Genomic DNA, 22,510 nt, shown 5'->3' with positions numbered 1-22,510 from the left:
AATCATTTGTAAATGTGCGTTAAAATTAAGTAGATGGGAGTATAAAATCTGAAGTTGTGTTGAGTTTAAGGCTCATAAACATGCTGAGGCTCATAAACAGATGTTTTCTGCCTGGGGTTTTCTGAACTGAGTATGCCATAATGGAAGGAGCTGTGTGCTAGGTGAACATCCTTGCACAGTCAATGCGAGGCACACACACACACACACACACACACACACACACACACAAGAGAACACTGACAGACTTGCATTTGAGCTGCAGTTATTTTGACATCTCCTATCACCAGAATGGATAACTACCTAAGTTATCTTGTTTTGCAACCATATTCTTCTTTAATAACCATCTATAAAAAAAAATAATGCTGGTTCTTTAGCTGATTTAAATATCATTTGTGAAAAGACAATTCATTTACAGTCATTAAAACTGCCCAGAGTTGATTGATGCCTCACTGCGGAGACAAATGGATTAGTTTCAATTAAGCTGATGTTTACTGAGATCAGTGAAGCCCAAGTCTATTCAAGGCTGCGGTCATGATGTTAGGGCCCCTCGGGCCCCCCACAGAGAGCCAAAGTGTTCTCCTCAGTGGGCACAGTGAACTGCACAAGAACTGCTCACGCTAATGAGCTTGTTAGAGTCGAGCCCCGCTTCAGCTCTTGGACATTTTGGCCAGAGAAATTCAATGGCATTGCAAACTTGATCAACGTGAATAAAGTTCATGAGTCATATAGATAAGGCATATGTTGTGTAACATACAGTATATAAATATTAACTGCCTCTAGGATAGTATTGGGCTGTAGTGGACTTGGTGTGGCTAGGCTAGTCAGTGCATAACAATGCTAAAACACTAGCCATATGAGTCAAACATTAGTGGATTGACCAAACTTGCACAAACACACACACACACACACACACACACACACACAGACACACACACACACACACACACACACACACACACACACACACACACACACACACACACACACACACACACACACACACACACACACACACACACACACACACACACACACACTCTCATTATGGTTAGATGTGCTTACACCAGCTGAAATGATGTGCACCTGCATAGTTGGCACTGCTGCTATCTTTATTCAGTTCCTCCAGAGACCTGAGCAGATCTAAACTTTCTGAAGATAAACAAACCACAATAAAAAAAGCTCAGATCAGTGATACACAACATAGAAATATCTATTACAGTTTTTTACGATCGGATACACACAATTTTGACTGCTTTGTTTTGCTTTTCAATCGCCTCACACAATAAGCACAACCACACACCCAATGAGCAAAAACATCAGATCCATTGCAAAATGAAACACTCTTGTAAAATCTATACACTTATTTAACAAAACCATATTTTGTTACCATATGAAACAGACACATTGCATATAATGAATTCTGTTTGTACCACTTACACACTTCTGTTATAAACCTAAAACACTTTTAGCAATACTACTTCTCAGTGATTAGAGTAGTGTAAGTGAAGTACACAGAGAAAGACCAATGCTGATGAAAATATTATTTACGTAATTCTCTCCATATACCCAAATCAGTCAACATGTTAACATGGAGAATCACAACAAAACATGTCCCAGTTTTCATGCTACTTCAGTAGTGTGCATAACATTGTAAGCTCAGCAAATATCAGACAAAGGTGAAAAGATGTTTCCAATACAGGTTACAATTCCATTTACAGTAAAATGTACAGATTTGTCAGTGTCGCCAGTGTTGACTGAGAGACCTGATGGGTATTACTGTATTGAAAATGGCATGGTCACCGATAATGTTTGCTTGAATTTCTCTGAGCCTGATAGCATTACGTATTTGCCAAAAGCATGTTTATGATCTCTATATCTTGTTCTTGCGTGAATATGGGCCTGTCCTCCTTTCAAGTTTACTGTATTTGATACATTTTGTCTTCTTCTTCTTTGAGCTCATTTTCCTCCTGCTACAGGTCTTCCTCTTCCTCTACTTCCACCTTGACCTCAGCCTCATGGCATGGCCTCGGCCTCTTCCTCCTTCTCCTCCTTTGTGGATTCCCCCCCTCACCCTCACACTTCTTCTTTTGACTCCTTCCATTTTGGTTGAAGACAGATTACAGTTACTCATCTGCTGCATTTCTATAGTGCTTACAGTTTTTTACGATCGGATACACACAATTTTGACTGCTTTGTTTTGCTTTTCAATCGCCTCACACAATAAGCACAACCACACACCCAATGAGCAAAAACATCAGATCCACTGCAAAATGAAACACTCTTGTAAAATCTATACACTCATTTAACAAAACCATATTTTGTTACCATATGAAACACACACATTGCATGTACTGAATTCTGTTTGTACCACTTACACACTTCTGTTATAAACCTAAAACACTTTTAGCAATACTAATTCTCAGTGATTAGAGTAGTGTAAGTGAAGTACACAGAGAAAGTGAAAATACACAATACAGTAAAAACACTACCCAAGACCAATGCAGATGAAAATATTATTTACGCAATTCTCTCCATATACCCAAATCAGTCAACATGTCAACATGGAGAATCACAACAAAACATGTCCCAGTTTTCATGCTACTTCAGTAGTGTGCATAACATTGTAAGCTCAGCAAATATCAGACAAAGGTGAAAAGATGTTTCCAATACAGGTTACAATTCCATTTACAGTAAAATGTACAGATTTGTCAGTGTCGCCAGTGTTGACTGAGAGACCTGATGGATATTATTGTATTGAAAATGGCATGGTCACCGATAATGTTTGCTTGAATTTCTCTGAGCCTGATAGCATTACGTATTTGCCAAAAGCATGTTTATGATCTCTATATCTTGTTCTTGCTTGAATATGGGCCTGTCCTCCTTTCAAGTTTACTGTATTTGATACATTTGGTCTTCTTCTTCTTTGAGCACATTTTCCTCCTGCTACAGGTCTTCCTCTTCCTCTACTTCCACCTTGACCTCAGCCTCATGGCATGGCCTCGGCCTCTTCTTCCTTCTCCTCCTCTGTGGATTCTCCCTCTCACCCTCACTCTTCTTCTTTTGATTCCTTCCATTTTGGTTGAAGACAGATTACAGTTTTTCACTGTTGCTAAAACCCGTTTTTCAAAACAGTAACGTCTTTCTCAAAACTGCACACAGAAAATTGAAAACCTCACACACAAAATGCTAAACCTGACACTCCCTTTGCAAGATGACTCTTTGCTATCAAATCTCTTAACTGTTCACAAAATGGAACTCGTGTTTTCATTTGGTACACACAGCCATATTTTCAAAACACACACACATACATTCATTTAGTACACACAACTAAGCATTAGCTGCACACTACCAAGCATTTACAGCACACAGAAGTGCAAAATTGAAAACACAATCATCGAAACACACCATATGAATGACAATGACTCATTGAGCCCTTTCTCCTTTTGTAAAATGTATCAGTGTAGGCCTACATTTTTCATAGTCAAACATAAAACAGCAATACCGTTGTTCTCACAAACCATATTTACAATTTTAGTCTCCTGTTCCACCAGATTGTATTGACATAAAATTGTATACAAAATGCTTATAGTTTTTCTCAATTGCTTACACACATTTTTTGAAAGCATGCCTCGTTCTCAAAACTCTAAACACAAATTCCAAAGCAACTAACTGAAAATGCAAAACCCTTTATATCTCCTGGAAAATGCTACTTTGCTTTCAAAAAAATATTGAAAGTGTGTTTTCTTCCTCCACAGTGTGGTTCTCTTTCAGTCCTGCAAAATACAAATACTGTGAGCACACTACGTATTTTATATTGATATGCAGTATTACAGTACACAAGGCAAACAGATTTCGTACTTGTTCTCCATCCTGAAGGTTCTAATGAAAAACCATGAAAACATGGTCTACCACAGCGGCCCAAATCTCATTAGAGATGACCATTCTCCTTCTTCTTTCTCCTGATCCTCCTCCTTCTTCACCTTGTCCTCATTCTGTTCCTCCTCCTTGTCCTCCTCTTCCTTCTCTCTGTCCTCCTACTCTTCAACCTCCTACTCCTCCTCCTTCTTGTCCTCCTCTTCTTCCTCCTCTCACTCTTACCCCTCTCCTTCTCTGGTTGTGGATCTTTTCAAAGTTTTCAATAGTTTATCCAACAAAACAGAGGCTCAAGACACTTTAATGGTGCAGTCCTCACTGCAAATTGGTCAAAAGACCTGAAAGTTTAGAGATTTGACTATTTGTGGTTTGCAGGTTGATGCTTTGAGATTTTACTTGAAAATTGTGTGCAACAACAGAACTTTGTGTACACTGTTTTGACAACAACGTGATGTGTAATTGACATCAGTGTGTTCACAAGGAAAATCGGACTCTAATGTAGATAAGGGAATCTTAAGTATTTCCCACTTGGGGCGAGCGATTGATACATGACGTGAAGGTTGTGCAGATTGTGCCGAATTTTCGCTTTATACTTTTTAACAATAGTGAAAAACTGTAAAGTTACTCATCTGCTGCATTTCTATAGTGCTTAAACCTGTTTGTTGTGTCTACAATTAAGCAATCATGTGTTTGGGCACTTGATGGCTGTGTTTATTTGACCGACTCATAGGTGTGGTAACTTGACAGAGTGTTTTGGAATTGCAAGGAAGTGACCTCTTGATATACATCTGTGTCTAAAGCATAAAAGTGTGTTTAGTGCTTTGCAAATCACTTGTGTGTATGGTTTCGCAAAAAGTGTGATGTTTAAATGTGCTTATAGTTGTGCAGATCTGAGCCGTTGTTTTGCTCCTTGAGTGAAGGTTTTGATAATTGTGTTACACTTTTGATTTTTTGATGGAAGGAAAAGATAGTACAACAATTCTAATAACAAAAACAAAAAATGAAAATAATTTTTTTTTTCTTTTATTCTACGTCTACGAAATATCTTTAGAAATACACGAGGGGGACCAGACCTCAAGCAAAGAATCAGAAAAAGAAGGATACCAGGAGTAAAATATTTTTGTGCCAAGAGCGAGAGAGAGAGAGCAGAGATAGAACCGATAGAGAGCCGATAGAGATTACTTTTCCATAGAGAGACATTTTTAAGACCTACATGATATCAACAAACTCAGTAAAGTAGCTGGTGTTGTTGATGATACCAACCAATTCCCACACAAGCCCAATCTGTTTTCCCTATAAGTGCTGTCAGACCCTAAGACCTCCTTTTAATGCTAAGGACTTCTGACAACTTCCTCAGTCCTCTTCAAAGTATGTCTGTGAGGTGAAGGTAAAACTTTCAGACAGTTGTGCAGTTAAAGATCCACACAGGCGTCTCACAGGCGTAAAGTTATGGTGCTGAGAGCTCACACACACACACACACACACACACATACGCACACACACACACACACACACACACACACACACACACACACACACAGACACACACACACACACACAGAATGTGACACCTCCGCAGCGGTTGCCCGTCTGCAGCCTGTTGGTTGCTTCCCAATGACCGTGACCTTTCACCCCGAGCGTCGCGCAGCATCTGAGGCCAGACAGGGGTGAAGGCTCCATGCTGAGGAAGCTTTAGACCTTTATGACCCAGACCAAAGTGATGGTACCACGCTGTTACAGACGTCTGTGCACGTGTGTATGTCTGTGTGTATTCGTGTGTGTGTGTGTGTGTGTGTGTGTGTGTGTGTGTGTGTGTGTGTGTGTGTTGACTTGACCCCTGGTCGTATGGAGAATGGCTTGTGTGTGTGTGTGTGTGTGTGTGTGTGTGTGTGTGTGTGTGTGTGTGTGTGTGTGTGTGTGTGTGTGTGTGTGTGTAAGCGGGGGATTGTGCATGTGCCTGATCCTGAGCCCTGTGGTACCGTCCCATCATCTAATTTTTCCCTGCCTAAGTTTAGAGAGACATGACATGACATGAGCCCTGTCAGTCAAATGGGTGAGAGGTGGGAGACACATGAGAACAGAGAAGCAGCCAGTCAGTCTCTGAGGCCTGCCACCACTGAAGGGCATCAACACTAGGACACACACACACACGCACACACACACACACACACACACACACACACACACACACACACACACACACACACACACACACACACACACACAGACACACACACACACACACACACACACCACTGAAGGGCATCAACACTAGGACCAGCAAACCAAACCAGCCACACTTAAGATCTCCATTAGTGACTATAAAAGCAGAAGCTATAGATTCATGTCTCTCGTAATCACAGAAGTCTATTGCTCATCATGACACTGGGTCATAACCACACATAATAAATATATATTATTGTAAATATATCTATCTATCTATCTATATAGAGAAGAGTTGTGTGTATCCTGTCCACAACATGACAAAACAATGGATGTGTGTACACAATATGCACTCACTTTCTCTCTCACACACACACACACACACACACACACACACACACACACACACACACACACACAGTTTTCATTGTATGCAAATAAATAGAAGGTGAAATTTCCATATGATTGTGGCCAAAGTGCTATATAACATTTCAGGGTCTGGCAGGTTGTGCTATGAAACAGGATCACTAGACCTGTTGCAGCTGGAACAAGAGTGAAAAATGGCATAACCCAATATCATCCTCTTGTGTCTAGACCAGAAGGGGAAGCCAAGGTGACCATGGGAATGGTTGACATGGGATTGTGGGTATATAAAGCCAGGCAGCTACAGGGATTCTCTCTCTGGGGTGGGGGGTAGGGGTCCCAGTCATCAACTGAATGACTCTGTGTAACACGAGATTAAACAGATTGCCTTGTCTTCCCTGAACCATATTTCTCAAACGCTGTCTCACATGTGGTTTAATAGTGAAATACAGATGCACTCTGAAAATGACCACACGATTACTATGAAAATATGACTACAAATGCAGGCTTGCAAAACCCATTTATTATTGAAAGAGCAAATTACTCGTGATTCCTAAGATTGATTTGTGATATAGTTGAGTTTTGCAAATTATATTTATCCAAGAACAGACATATTGTTTATAAATTGGGTATCAATCAGTGTGTTGACAGTGATGATTTTAATGTGCGATAATTGAGTCTAAATACCACTGCTCTTAATTGCATGCATGTATAGGCATGAGGTGAGATGGTTATCTACACAGCACACATGGAAGGACCTCAACAGAACGCTCAATGTAAATAAAGGGAGTTTAGCCTGATTTAGCCTGATTCTGATGAGTGCCAAAAACACTATTTCGGAGCAAGCTGAAAAGTTCCCATTCCTGTGGACAAAAAAACAAAACAAAACAGGAAAGAACAAGAACTCGAATGTAGAATGGCTTGTGGGCAGGGAACTTTGCATTTGTTTAAAAAGCCTGTTATAGATACAATTTTGATTATGGCTGTTATTGATGGATTGTTTTTTAACAGCCTGGTAGGGATATCAGGGATAGCAACTACCTCTCTCTGATATAGACCCACAGTCCACCGTCCCACCGCAGTTGAAAGGTCGGACCCTCACCTCTAAGTAAGTCTGTGTGCCGGCCGGACTGGCATGACCAGTAGCATGCCCACCCTAAGTCTGTCCCGGGACATCCAGGTCTCCCTGTAGAACATTTACATTTACATTTAGTCATTTAGCAGACGCTTTTGTCCAAAGCAACGTACAAGAGAGGGAACAATCAAGCTAAGAGCAATAAAACCTGGTGTAACAATAAATACTGCTTATTTTTTACCCCAAAAAATAGAAAACGACATAGAAAGAAAAAGAAAAGGAGGTGCGGGACTGTCACTGCTGAAGTGCAAGTTAAGCCAAGGTGCCAGTTAGGAAGGGTGGTGCTCTCTGAAGAGTTGGGTCTTCAAGAGCTTCTTGAAGGTAGAGAGGGACGCCCCTGCTCTGGTAGTGCTAGGCAGGTTGTTCCAACAACGTGGAACTACAACTGAGAATAGTCTGGATTGCTGTGCTTGCACCGGGGACAGTGCCAGACGACACTCACTGGATGAGCGCAGCGCAGCGTCCTGGGTGTAACAAGGAATGTTGCCTGAGGTCAGGGACGGACCATCTCAGATTTAGAATGTCTATGTCAAACTCAAAAGCTCTCTGTCCAAACTGCCCCCTGAGCAGCTTTCCTTGACCAATAATGAGCTCACAACACACATACATAAATAAATAAAGATAATAACAATTGTAATATGAAAAGTATTCCTAGTTATGTATCAACATGTACTGGTGTTATTTGTAATGTTTTTTTCTATTTCATTTTTTGTAAAATGTCTCATAATGTATAATGTAAAGTGTATAATGATGTTATGTCAAGCACCAACTGCTAAATAAAAACAAAAAATAAAAAATAATAAGCGCTCTCAACCTGGTAAAATTAACATCTGGGCTCGATGCTAGCATGTTTTGCTGTCAATGTATTTTGTTCATTGTGGTGACTTTGTCAAACCAGCTATGCTGCTACTACACTTTTCCTGAGCCCGTGCCCATGCTGTAGCATGTTGAAGAGTTTGAGTGGAACGGCCTGTCTCATTATTTTGACAGTGTTTGATGGATGGTTCCTCCGTGGCTGGGACTGGGTGCATCAGCGTGTAGGAGCAGAGGCAGAGGGGTAATTCCCCTGGCACGGCAGAGCACCAGCAATTTGTTGACAGTTTTTGCGCTTCGCTACTGTGCTCCTGAGGAGGGGCATTTAACCTGAGAAAAAATGATACGTGGGATCGTGTGAACATTTATAGTAGATGTATCTGTTGAACTTGAACCAACAAATGTTCTGGATCTGTATTCGATATTTGGAAGCCAGAAGTGAGTGTAGTTTATACTGGAAGCCACATCACTTTGGAGAAATGTATTTGATAACCTAATATTCATTGGCAATACAATTGTTATAATCTAGGCACATAGTTAATTATGAAATATATTTCTAGATTCTCATACCAACGGCGTAGCCAGAATATTATTTTCGACGAGCCTCATCAAAAGTGAGCAAGCAAGACTTTCACTCACGGTACATGACCACCCTACCTATTTTCTGCTGAACTCGATGAAAGGCCCTGTATCACAGCTGTAGCGTACTCAATAACCAAGCCAGTCCAATCTTCAGTTTTTTGTTTGCAAATATATAGAATATGACAACTTTTCAATAATATGTAGTAATGTGTAGTACATAAAACGACTACTTTGTGAAATCAAAGTCCTATGTTGCGAAGACACATTTTAGCTTTTGGCCATCCACAAAGATATGAATGGATTTGAAGAAACATAATACACAGACATGTCAATCATGGAACCGATTTGTTCCCCTCAAATAATAAAGAGCAACTTGGGGAAGAATATGTGTTTCCATGGTATTGTTTGTTGCTTTCCCAAATAACGTATTCGGAAACATCCCTAATTTATAGTGTACAGAATCTCTCTCTCTCTCTCTCTTTCTCTATCTTTCTCTTCCTCTCTCTCTCTCTCTCTCTCTCTCTTTCTCTTCCTCTCTCTCTCTCTCTCTCTCTCTCTCTCTCTCTCTCTCCTTCTCTTCCTCTCTCTCTCTGGCTTCCTGTCTGTGTGCATGCAGTGAAGGCTGCTTATGATCTCACTGTCTGGCTTCAAACTTGGAAGTTTGCCTTCGCACAGTTTGGTGCCAAGGAGTTTTATGTCCCCTACTGCATTACAAAAGAATAAGAAAGTTCACTTGACTTGCGCTCTCTTTAGCAGTAACAGTGCTCTCCCCACAGTGAAAGGTAGCCCCACGGCAGGAGAGGGCTATTTATCTACTCTAGAGTGTCCACAAGCATTCATGACCTGCTAACTGCTTTCGACGAGCGGCTCACAACATACAGTATAACATTCCTTTGGTCAAAGCCATGGAGAGACTAGCATTTTTATTACAGCTTCACATCCAACTTAACACTTTTTCTTTTTAATAGGTCCAGACAGAACGACGTACCTGTGGCCAAAAAAAAAGAATGTTGGAATGGGCTTGAAAGAGAGATTTAAAAGCCTCTCTGAGTCTGCCAAACACCCGCTTTAATGCCGTCTGTGAAAATGAATCAGGGTTTTAACACATTGGACTGAGTCAGTGGACAAGTTATTATAGTGTGGCCCTCCTCAGTGTACAAATGAATATTCCAGAAGCAAAATTGTGCAACAATATATGTAAGCATTGCAAAGAGAGAGGTCATAAATGACAAATTCATTCTAGATAGTGGCAAAGATCATAATTGTTGTTACCATAGTTATAAATGTGGGGTTATCATGTGTAGGTTAGTGTGCTCGTGTGTGTGTGTGTGTGCGTATAAATGAGTGTGTGTATGAATGAGTGTGTGTGTGTTCAGTTTATAATGCCACACCACATGGGCTGGATGGAACTGGCCCTAGGCAGAGCCTATTTTGCCTGCTGAGTCGTGCCAAGCTGGAGAACAAACAAGGTCCAACGTGAACTTTAATTGAACAGGAGAAAAATCCTACCAAGCCTTACTTAAACACAGAGAGTTGGCCCTAAACGACAGGAGTGGTTTTACAGGGCATGCCGAAGGGGATTCCATAGCGAAGGAGCGCAATCTCCTCAAAGAGTCAAACACCTCACATGTACGTACACATGGCTAATGGAACAGCAATACTGTGTATATGCCCAGTTCATATATGGATTTTGTCTTTAAAGAAGCATTCTGGATCAATTGCTATTCGCTAACGATATGCTAGCGGGTAAAACTGACGAAATCTCTTTAAATGTGCTGACTTTGACATTATGACAAACTAGTTACTCAACAACTGTCCTAACACAGTCAAACATCAAGCAAGTGCAACACAAGGCAAAGCAAGACGGCAAATAAGATACTTACTAGTTCGGCAGACAGTAGAAAGCCGGGCGGTGTCAGGCAATCTTACATTTAGCAGTTATAAGCCTATGGACCATGGCATAGCAATGGCATGGAGGCGATTCTCCATATCAAAAGTGATTGTAGCGCCCCCATTTTTTTCAAGCTGTTATTTTAAGGTAAAACTGCTTATCCTAACCCTAATCCTGAAGTGTAATTGTTGCATAGTGTTACTTTAAAACAAACAGCAACAACAACAAAAAAAAACAGCAGGATTTTGCAAGGTTTATGAAGAGGGGCACCATGCATCACAGTCTGACAAGGTGAAATTAGGTGTAATTATACACTGTGCCTCCAAGCTCACAACACACAAGCATCAAAACTGTCTCTACTTGCTTGGCAGCTGTTTATTTTACCTGCTGCCCCCCTTTGCATCATTTGTCTAGTCATTTCGTTGAAAGTGGTTTAGATTGTTGGCTTTAATTTGCTGACTGTATGGTTACATGATTGCAGTCACATAGGCTACGTGTACTGTATGGTTACATAGAGGTTACGCTGAAACAGACATCATTAAATGGATATTGACAGACATATTGAGAAACTTGACTGTAGATTATTTAAAAACGAAGCATATTTTTTATTGTTACAATTGCAAAATCATTCACGTACGAAAACATAGTTTAAATAAGCACATCTGTCATCACAGTGTAAGTAGCCATATCCATTCCATTAATCATTAGACAATTATGTTTTACAAGGGGGAACTCTAGCATGCAGTGAATTATGTACGGTACCTGTCTGTCTCTCTGCAGAAACCGCATGCTGAATAAACATGAACCCACTCATTTTCAACAGAGCATCGCTCCAACTGTTGTTATTAGTCATTACTTTTCCTTCTCTCTGACGCCTGGCTGTTAGTGAGGAGCAGGGCTCACTTTTTGGCAGCGTGTAGAACATCATTCATTGCTTTCATTACTGTGTGAAGCATGCAGGGCATGTTTGCTTTGGGCATGCAACTCTCTCTCTCTCTCTCTCTCTCGCTTTCCCTTTCTCTCTGTGAGTGTGTGTGCAAATATTTGTGTAATGTACATATTGTTTATGGAATGGTGACTCAAGTCAATTAATTTAATTTAAAGCTCAATTAGTAATCCGTCTGTTCTACACAATATGGGGTCACTCGCTTACCAGAATGACATCTGAGAAGAGACAGAGACAGAGAGGGGAGCACACTATATAGAACTATAGAAAAGCAGTAAGTAGTATAGTGAGCTGTGTAGTGTTCAACACATACTAACGATTATAGTTTAACATGTAAGGAGATTATATTTTTTTCTTTAAATCTCTCTCAATACACTGGGCATGACCGCATTCAAAACACTCCAAACTGTGACTCAAATAGATCAGAGTTCTGCAACAAGCTCAACGGTACTTCAATGAAATATGAAATTCTAAAATAATTGACAAACTCAGTAAGCATCAAAATAATGCATTGAATTTCATATTCCTGAGAGAATGCGACAATCTGTTAAACAAACCAGGCCTCTCTCGCCACTTAAAGGGAAGAGAGTGCCTCACTTCATAAACAAAGTATTAAAGTATGGTTAAGCACACTGCTCGAGAAACCTGAGACTGAGGTGGTTCAGGCTGCTCAGTATTTCAGAGCTCTACATATAGGTATGGCAAAAAGAAAATCCTAACAGTTCCGTTCAGGTTCCTTGCCCAAGAGGGTAGAAAAAGCCAGAACCTGTTGGGCTTTATTGATTCCAGACACAACCTGCTTTACATGACAACATTTCAACAATTCATGGTTGACAGAAATTGAGAGAAATATCATGAACATGTGCAAAAGGTCATTTAGAGGGCATACATCTCTGTATCAATAAATCACTATGTTTTAACAAGCAGTAGTGTCAAATTATAAGGCTTCAACTTAGTCCAATGTGGGATTCTTTCCTTTTGTAAATGGAAAATGAAGTATATTTAGTTACCTTTGTTTACTGTCCAAAGCTATTACGATTGAAATGGCTAAAGCTAGCATCTGCTATCAATAGTCTAACTCACAGAGTGGCTTTTCCAAATTGTCCAATTTGACCTGAAGTTGATGTATCAGAGTTCATGCAATGCAGTTTGTATTTATTCACATGTCATTTGCACACTGTAAACATTTAGGACTGCTGTATTCAAGACATAGAATAGAGCACACATTCCTATTAACAGTAATGCTTTGTGTCAAAAAACATTGTGATCTTGTAATTTGCACTGTAAAATCATTGTATGACCATTAAGGGACTGATATATCAGAGATCCGAAAAGCTTAATGCCATCCAATAACAAAAAACAACTGAAGTTTCCTGACTGACAGAGCGGGCTAGGACCATGGAGGTTGCATGGACATCTATACAATGTCTATGTATCCCCATTCAACTATTTTCTAATTCAATTAAACACAGTTTTCTAATTGGCCATGAGTCTTGTCTAAATGGCAGGGTCAAGGCCGATTTATGGTCAGAGGCGTAAGCGCAAATGCAAGAGGCCCTGAAAGCCCATTGCGCGACCCTTACGCAACTTTTCACGTCTTGCGTGTGTCGGGCGATTTTTCTAGACTTGCACCATTTTACACAAGCTTATTGTTCTGGTGGTGAATTGCTTGGCAACACCCCCAACCATTTAAGCGGAACGCGTAAGCACGTAGCAATTCATGCTCCCTTAACTGAGTATATCTCGGCCTTCAGGCGCTTCAGGAAGAAGGACATGCTAATAGTAGTGCCCCCCCTCCCCCAGCAGCAGCTCTATCCTTGTGTCACACACAGCACACAGCACACACAGCACACAGCACACACAGCACACAGCACACACAGCACACAGCACACACAGCACACACAGCACACAGCACACACAGCACAGAGCACACACAGCACACACAGCACACAGTACACACAGCACTCAGCACACACAGCACACACAGCACACAGCACACACAGCACACAGCACACAGCACACAGCACACAGCACACAGCACACAGCACACACAGCACACACAGCACACAGTACACAGCACACACAGCACACACAGCACAGCACACACAGCACACACAGCACACAGCACACACAGCACACACAGCACACACAGCACACAGCACACAGCACACAGCACACACAGCACACACAGCACACAGGGCACACAGCACACACAGCACACACAGCACACACAGCACACAGCACACACAGCACACACAGCACACACAGTACAGCACACAGCACACACAGCACACAGCACACACAGCACACAGCACACCAAGCACACAGCACACAGCACACAGCACACACAGCACACAGCACACAGCACACACAGCACACACAGCACACACAGCACACAGCACACACAGCACACAGCACACCCAGCACACCCAGCACACAGCACACAGCACACACAGCACACAGCACACAGCACACACAGCACACACAGCACACACAGTACAACACACAGCACACACAGCACACAGCACACACAGCACACAGCACACAGCACACAGCACACAGCACACACAGCACACAGCACACAGCACACAGCAGACACAGCACACAGCACACACAGCACACACACCACACACAGCACACACAGCACACACAGCACACACAGCACACAGCACACACAGCACACACAGCACACAGCACACAGCACACACAGCACACACGGCACACGGCACACGGCACACGGCACACACAGCACACACAGCACACAGCACACACAGCACACACAGCACACACAGCACACAGCACACAGCACACAGCACACAGCACACAGCACACACAGCACAGCACACACAGCACAGCACACACAGCACACACCACACACAGCACACAGCACACACAGCACACAACACACAGCACACAGCACACAGCACACACAGCACACAGCACACAGCACACACAGCACAGCACACACAGCACACACCACACACAGCACACAGCACACACAGCACACAGCACACAGCACACACAGCACACACAGCACACAGCACACACAGCACACACAGCACACAGCACACACAGCACAGCACACACAGCACACAGCACACACAGCACACAGCACACAGCACACACAGCACACACAGCACACAAAGCACACACAGCACACAAAGCACACACAGCACACACAGCACACAGCACACACAGCACACACAGCACACACAGCACACACAGCACACAGCACACACAGCACACACACCACACAGCACACACGGCACACGGCACACAGCACACACAGCACACACAGCACACAGCGCACACAGCACACACAGCACACACAGCACAGCACACACAACACACAGCACACACAGCACAGCACACACAACACACAGCACTAACAGCACACAGCACAGCACACACAGCACACAGCACTAACAGCACACAGCACAGCACACACAGCACACACAGCACACACAGCACACACAGTACACACAGTACAGCACACAGCACACACAGCACACACAGCACACAGCACACAGCACACACAGCACACACAGCACACAGCACACCCAGCACACACAGTACAGCACACAGCACACACAGCACACACAGCACACAGCACACACAGCACACACAGCACACACAGTACAGCACACACAGCACACAGTACACACGGCACACACGGCACACACGGCACACACACACGGCACACAGCACACAGCACACACAGCACACACAGCACACACAGCACACACAGCACACACAGCACACACAGCACACACAGTACAGCACACAGCACACAGCACACAGCACACACAGCACACAGCACACAGCACACAGCACACACAGCACACAGCACACAGCACACACAGCACACACAGCACACAGCACACACAGCACACACAACACACACACACACAGCACACACAGCACACAGCACACAGCACACACAGCACACACAGCACACACAGCACACAGCACACACAGTACAGCACACAGCACACACAGCACACACAGCACACACAGTACAGCACACAGCACACACAGCACACAGCACACCCAGCACAGACAGCACACAGCACACACAGCACACACAGTACAGCACACAGCACACAGCACACAGCACACACAGCACACAGCACACACGGCACACACAGCACACAGCACTAACAGCACACACAGCACACACAGCACACAGTACACAGCACACACAGCACACACAGCACACACAGCACACAGGGCACACAGGGCACACAGCACTAACAGCACACAGCGCACACAGCACACAGCACACACAGCACACAGCACACAGCACACCCAGCACACAGCACACACAGCACACAGCACACACAGCAAACACAGTACAGCACACAGCACACACAGCACACAGCACACACAGCACACACAGCACACAGCACTAACAGCACACAGCACACAGCACACACAGCACACAGCACACAGCACACACAGCACACAGCACACACAGCACACAGCACACAGCACACACAGCACACAGCACACACAGCACACAGCACACACAGCAAACACAGTACAGCACACAGCACACACAGCACACACAGCACACAGCACACCCAGCACACGGCGCACACACACCACACACAGCACACAGCACTCAGCACACACACAAACACACACACATACACACAAACACAAACAAACACACACACACACACAGCACACAGCACACAGCACACAGCACACACAGCACACAGCACACACAGCACACAGCACACACAGCACACAGCACACACACAGCACACACAGCACACAGCACACACAGCACACACAGCACACAGCACACACAGCACACACAGCACACAGCACACACAGCACACACAGCACACACAGCACACAGCACACACAGCACACACAGCACACACAGCACACACAGCACACACAGCACACACAGCACACACAGCACACACAGCACACACAGCACACAGCACACAGCACACACAGCACACACAGCACACACAGGGCACACAACACACAGCACACAGCACACACAGCACACCACACACAGCACACAGCACGGCACACAGCACACAGCACACAGCACACAGCACACACAGCACACACAGCACACACAGCACACAGCACAGGGCATTCGGGGCCTATGTGGAGGGCCATGCCACACTCGCATGAGTAATGAATCCAGGCCAGATGTGCTGCCATGCTTCCAGATGCCCCGGGAGGATGAAACCTGTTCTGCGAGGAGCACTTGGGCCACATTAGCACTCAGGAAGCAGGAGGCTTGGAAAAGCGGTGGCGGACGTCCACCATCTGTGCCCGACTGACCGAGGCCCACGTGCGCTTCCATACCCCTCTCCCTCCCTCGGCTTGAAAGAAAACCTCCCGGTGAAGCTGGGGTCTAATAGGGCCATCAAAGGCTCCTGCAGGGCTTGTGGAGCTTATTAGCAGTTGCTAACCCAAGGGTTTCTATGGTTCGTTGTGCTTGGTCTAAGCTCATGGGTAGCACCTGGGCTGACTGAACTCCATTCCACCGCAGCTTTCCAGATGCATTTATAACCCACACCAGTGGCTATCTTCAGCTACATTCTTTCTTTTAAAATACCGCGGAGCTGGCCAGGGTGTGATGTTACACAATAAATGCCACTATCTTAGGGGCCTCTTATTTGTACCACAGGCTACGTCATTTGTACAAGAAATAAGAAATGACAGATATCTGGCTGCAAATATCTATCCAGCAACTTAGTAAATGCAAGCATAAGACCTTGCACTAACAAAAGGTGTGAATGAAGAGTATTGTTGCAACCAAGCAAATGATATGTACCAGCTGTCATGTGCATTGCTGGAGGCTACGTATTCTCAAAGGGAGCAAGAGAGACAACTTGACCTGAGTCACATTTGACCATGACCTTTGAGATAGATAGTTTGGGAGCGAAATGGATGGACAAATAGTTTGGTCTTTTTTTCTGGGAATGGAAACTAGGGACCTGCTGTCCACCCCATTCTGTCAGGGAGTGGACCTCCGGACCTGTCCCCCCCCCCATTCTGTCAGGGCAATCCCCACCCACCCACCCACATGGATTACAAGGGAGGCCATTTGAACCTGGTTGAGTGTAAATCACTGTGTCCTGTTCAACCAATTGACATGCAGCCCCGCAGGATGAAACGTCTCCTGCTGGGACGTCCACCCCATGCACTGGCCTGAGAATCCTGCCCAGGGCCCGTCAGTCATACACACACACACTCTCAAACACACATACACACACACACACACATACACACACAAACACACACACACACACACACACACACACACACACACACACACACACACACTCACACACACACACACACACACACAAACACACATGGGCATTAACCAGCACTGAGCTTGGAGGTCTCCCAAATGACAACTGCCCCATACCCCTGGCCTTTGTGGTGGCCAGATTCCAAAGGGGGAGATAGTGGAGAAGTTAGCGTGTGTGTGACTCCTAGCACCAACTGTCCTCTGTAAAAGGTGGGGGTTTGTTTGGGACCGTGACTAATCCATTAGCCTAGCCTGTGCTATGAAGCCTGGGGTGGTGATGGGGAGGCAAACCCACACATACAACTGTATAAGAGTGGCTAATTGGTAATGCTAACACATTAGAGGTAACCACAAATGAGCAACAGTAGTTGTTATCCACTATCAGTCTTTATTTGTTTTCCAACTGTAATAGACACAGTTACACAGCCGTGTGATCACATTGCAGACATATTAGTCTTTACAAGATCCTTTACAATATTGCTTCGCCGTATCTAAATCATGCACATAAGCTGAATGATACTACAAAAATAAAATGAAAAGCATACAGTTTATCTGAGCCAGCAGGAGAGCAAGACGTCTTTATCTCACTATTTGGAACTGTAAAGGAACTGCTGCATGGCTCCATACTTTATAAGACTCCTTTGTCTGTTTGTGCTTTTGTTTTACATCCACAGCCAACAAACACATCAGTGGTATGTTAGCACTAAAAAAATGATGCTTCAGGCTTTTCCAAACATCCATACAGCTTCCTTGCTTCGCTGCCCACCCCCTGTCCAGATATGCTCCCCACTGTCCGTCTGGTTTGGGGCTAAATCTGTTTTGTGGTCTTGGAGATGGATGTATGTCCAACGAGAAGGTTCTTACATGCTATATTTCAAACCCACAAGAAATAGCCATTTTACCCTTGCGTGGTACTACAGCTGGTATTAGGCACCAAATACTGAGCTCATTACCGAATGGAGTTCAGCAGTTATAAAACAATTACTACCATTCCATGCCTGCATGCAGAGGAGAAGATAAAAAGAAGTTCATCACTAGTGTTTGTATTCCGTTTAACACCTAGATGTTGCAACGCAATACTGAAAGATTTTACATTTACATTTACATTTAGTCATTTAGCAGACGTTTTGTCCAAGAAATAGAAAACAACATAGAAAGGAAAATAAGTGTGGGGCTGTCACTGCTTAAGTGCAAATTAAGCCAAGGTGCCAGTGAGGAAGGGAGGTGCTCTCTGAAGAGTTGGGTCTTCAAGAGCTTCTTGAAGGTAGAGAGGGACGCCCCTGCTCTGGTAGTGCTAGGCAGTTCGATCCACCAACATGGAAACATTACACCTTAATACGTTCAGAGTTAACAAGACACTATCTTATGACAGCTATTTGGAGCGCCCACATACTGTCATTTCAAGGTTTCACAGGTTGTGGCATCAACTGAAAATTGTGGAAGCAGGCCAGCAGATGAACTGAGGAAAGGAGTCCGACTCATTTTCCATTGTATTTAATGATCAAACTGTTTAAGCGTTTTCAAACACAAAGCAGTCGGGGCTCAGTGGAGTCTTATATTCTGTGATAAGGCCCAGGCATTCATGCCGTGCTGAACCCAAGTTTCCGAGAACGCTTGCTCAACATCTGAAAATCATAGAAAGGATGTTCCACATGGTTTTGATAAGGCCGTTGATTCGAACCGCAGTCTCCGAGAGGAGTGCACTGCCTCTGCTGTTTGAAGTAGCGTTCCATGTAACCACTAACACAGATTTACAGAGTGCACCCCCCCACACACACCCCCCCACACACTCACACACACCCACCCAACCTTTACGCCTTCATGTACTGTACACCCACTTAATACTTACAATGGAAATGTGTTGGGATTCAGTACATTCACCATGCAGCAGACAGCATGATTTTCCATCATAACTTTGTACGAGAAAATACTTTGTAAAAGCTGAGCCAAAGGTATAGTTTGTTACTGACACGGATAAATGGTTCCTTGGTAAAAAAGGAAAAAAAAAGCCAGCATACTCAATAACACACTGATCCAAAAGACTAATTAGATTTTAGAGATTTAGAGGGCAGCCCATTGGAGTGCCTGTCCAAGTTTAGTCTACAAAAGGTTGCATTTGATGTTGTAAATGTTTTGGGCAAAAATCTCATTTTCATTTAAAAAAGTTCGTTTCCCCCTAAAACTACAGCGTTGCTGTATAGAAAGCAGGCTAGAGTTTCCGCCGACTTTATTCCACATCCCCGCTTCATGTCCATTACTCACGCCACATATGAAAGTCTTCCAGGTCTGCTTTCAAACACACCCACTCCACTTGCCAAACGCCAAGGCCTCAACCAAAGCTCAGAGAGAGAACACAAAGACTTGAGGCAAACATCCTAACTCACAGCCCATATGTTAAAGGTCCCCGAATGAGGCTTCAAGAGAAGTGATTTATGGAAGGGTGGCCGGCATTTATTTAGCTTTGTACGGTAGCGCTGAGAGACGGTGAGCAGATTACTGCCCAAGCAGTGAAATCTAGAGCGGCTCTGTCATTTATCTGCATTTAATGCCTTTGACCACTTGGAAATCACACACAGATGTGACGTTTCTTGAGAGCAAGGGGCCTTCCTTTCCTATTTCATTGTTCTACCTTCTCCCTGAAAACACTACGGGGTCCAGGTCTGCAGACCTCCCAGCACCAGTGGTGTAGTGGTCCCTGGAGAAGTGGGTATACTCTTATTTGTTTTAAGCAGCCCATGCAGCACAGAATAAACACCCTGTTTTGAGAAGTGGGTATACTCAATGCTGACTGAAAAATAAGTGGGTATACTCCGTATACCTGTGTATACACTGGACTACACCACTGCCCAGCACCCATTCTCTACACTGGTGTGTGGTTAGACAGTATTTCTTCTTCTCATTGTGAATGGGTTTCTGTGTGTAATGAAATTTGGATCATCTTGGGTCTTATCCCCAAATGCGAGAGGGTAATGCATGTCTGAGCGAAGCTCTTTAAACACTCTCTCTCTCTCAGGCTCTGGCTGGCTCCCACGCACCACTCAGACTGCTCCACAGTCTTCAGAAAACAAAACAAAACCCTCGGTAAGAAGCCTGCTCTGTTACTGTTTATTTTATATGGTCTGTAATGTTCATATTTATTTTTCAAATCATGACATAAGGTTCACTCAAGCCACCCATTGATCTCTCACCGAAGACAGGCCAATCCCTCCATGCCGCCCCCCAAAATAAATCGGAACCAAAGGGCAAGTAGAATAAATCACACGTTGGGAATTATTTTATAACATTCACTCACACAAGTGATAAGGTTATAAACACGTTACTGGGTGGTGAGTTGCTATAGATAGAATAAAATATATGTATTGAAATGTGATAAAATGTGATGAATGACATTTTTTTTTTTTTTACTTCTTTGCGTTTACTCTGAAGCTCTAGGTAACCTTCCAACAGTTTCATTTTAAATAATACCTTAAACCGAAATCATCCTGAGCGCAGGTTTATGTAATAAGACCAAATTTAATTTTTGGTTCCTGGAATATTCTGTGAATAGTTTGCCAAAAAAGGTTTGTTTGCTTTATTACAAAAAAGATCTGAGAGCAGATAATGGACAGAAAATTGTTAAGATCTGAAAAGAATGAACAATTCCCAGATGCAGCTTTACAGTTCTCGAGACATCCAGCACCCAACAAAAACATTCTCTTTACATTCGGGAGGTTTTTCTGCCATTGAAGATATTTAACTCAACACTTGGCTGACATGAACTGTCAAAGTTTAAAACAGCTTTTATCCTAGAACAGATTAAATACATTCTGTGAAGATTTAGGAAACTTTTTGGAAAAAAATTAAATCCTTGGTATTTCATACATATCTGTTATTTGAAATCCTTCTAATCCTTTGTAATATATGGTAATATCTATTCCAGTCAGTTGCCTTGATAGTTTAGAAAACAACGATTTATGTATTTCTGCTTCAGCCTTAGAGGACATTTGTGTACAGTTATGAGGTGACACACAGATACATGTGACATATCTTCCACTTATACTGTCGGCTTTCCAACGACAGTTTTACAGTCATCGAATCAGCCTTTAACCTTGAATCATAAAGTATCATCGAATCAGCCTTTAACCTAGAGCCATAAAGGATCATCGAATCAGCCTTTAACCTCGAGTCATAAAGTACCATCAAGCCTGAAATGGGGTGAAGGGAAACAGTGCAGGAGGGCCGAGTACGAAGGCGGTATTACATACTACATATTACATACAAGTATAGGACTGGGAATACAGATGTCCTTCTCTCTCATGCACACACACACACACACACACACACACACACACACACACACACACACACACACACACACACACACACACACACACACACACACACACACACACACACACACACACACACACACACACACACACACACACACACACACACACACACACGCACACAATA

Source organism: Sprattus sprattus (genome assembly GCF_963457725.1).
Source record: "Sprattus sprattus genome assembly, chromosome: 20".
Taxonomy (NCBI): domain Eukaryota; kingdom Metazoa; phylum Chordata; class Actinopteri; order Clupeiformes; family Clupeidae; genus Sprattus; species Sprattus sprattus.
The sequence above is the reverse complement of the archived record's forward strand: the minus strand, read 5'-3'. Positions refer to the sequence as shown.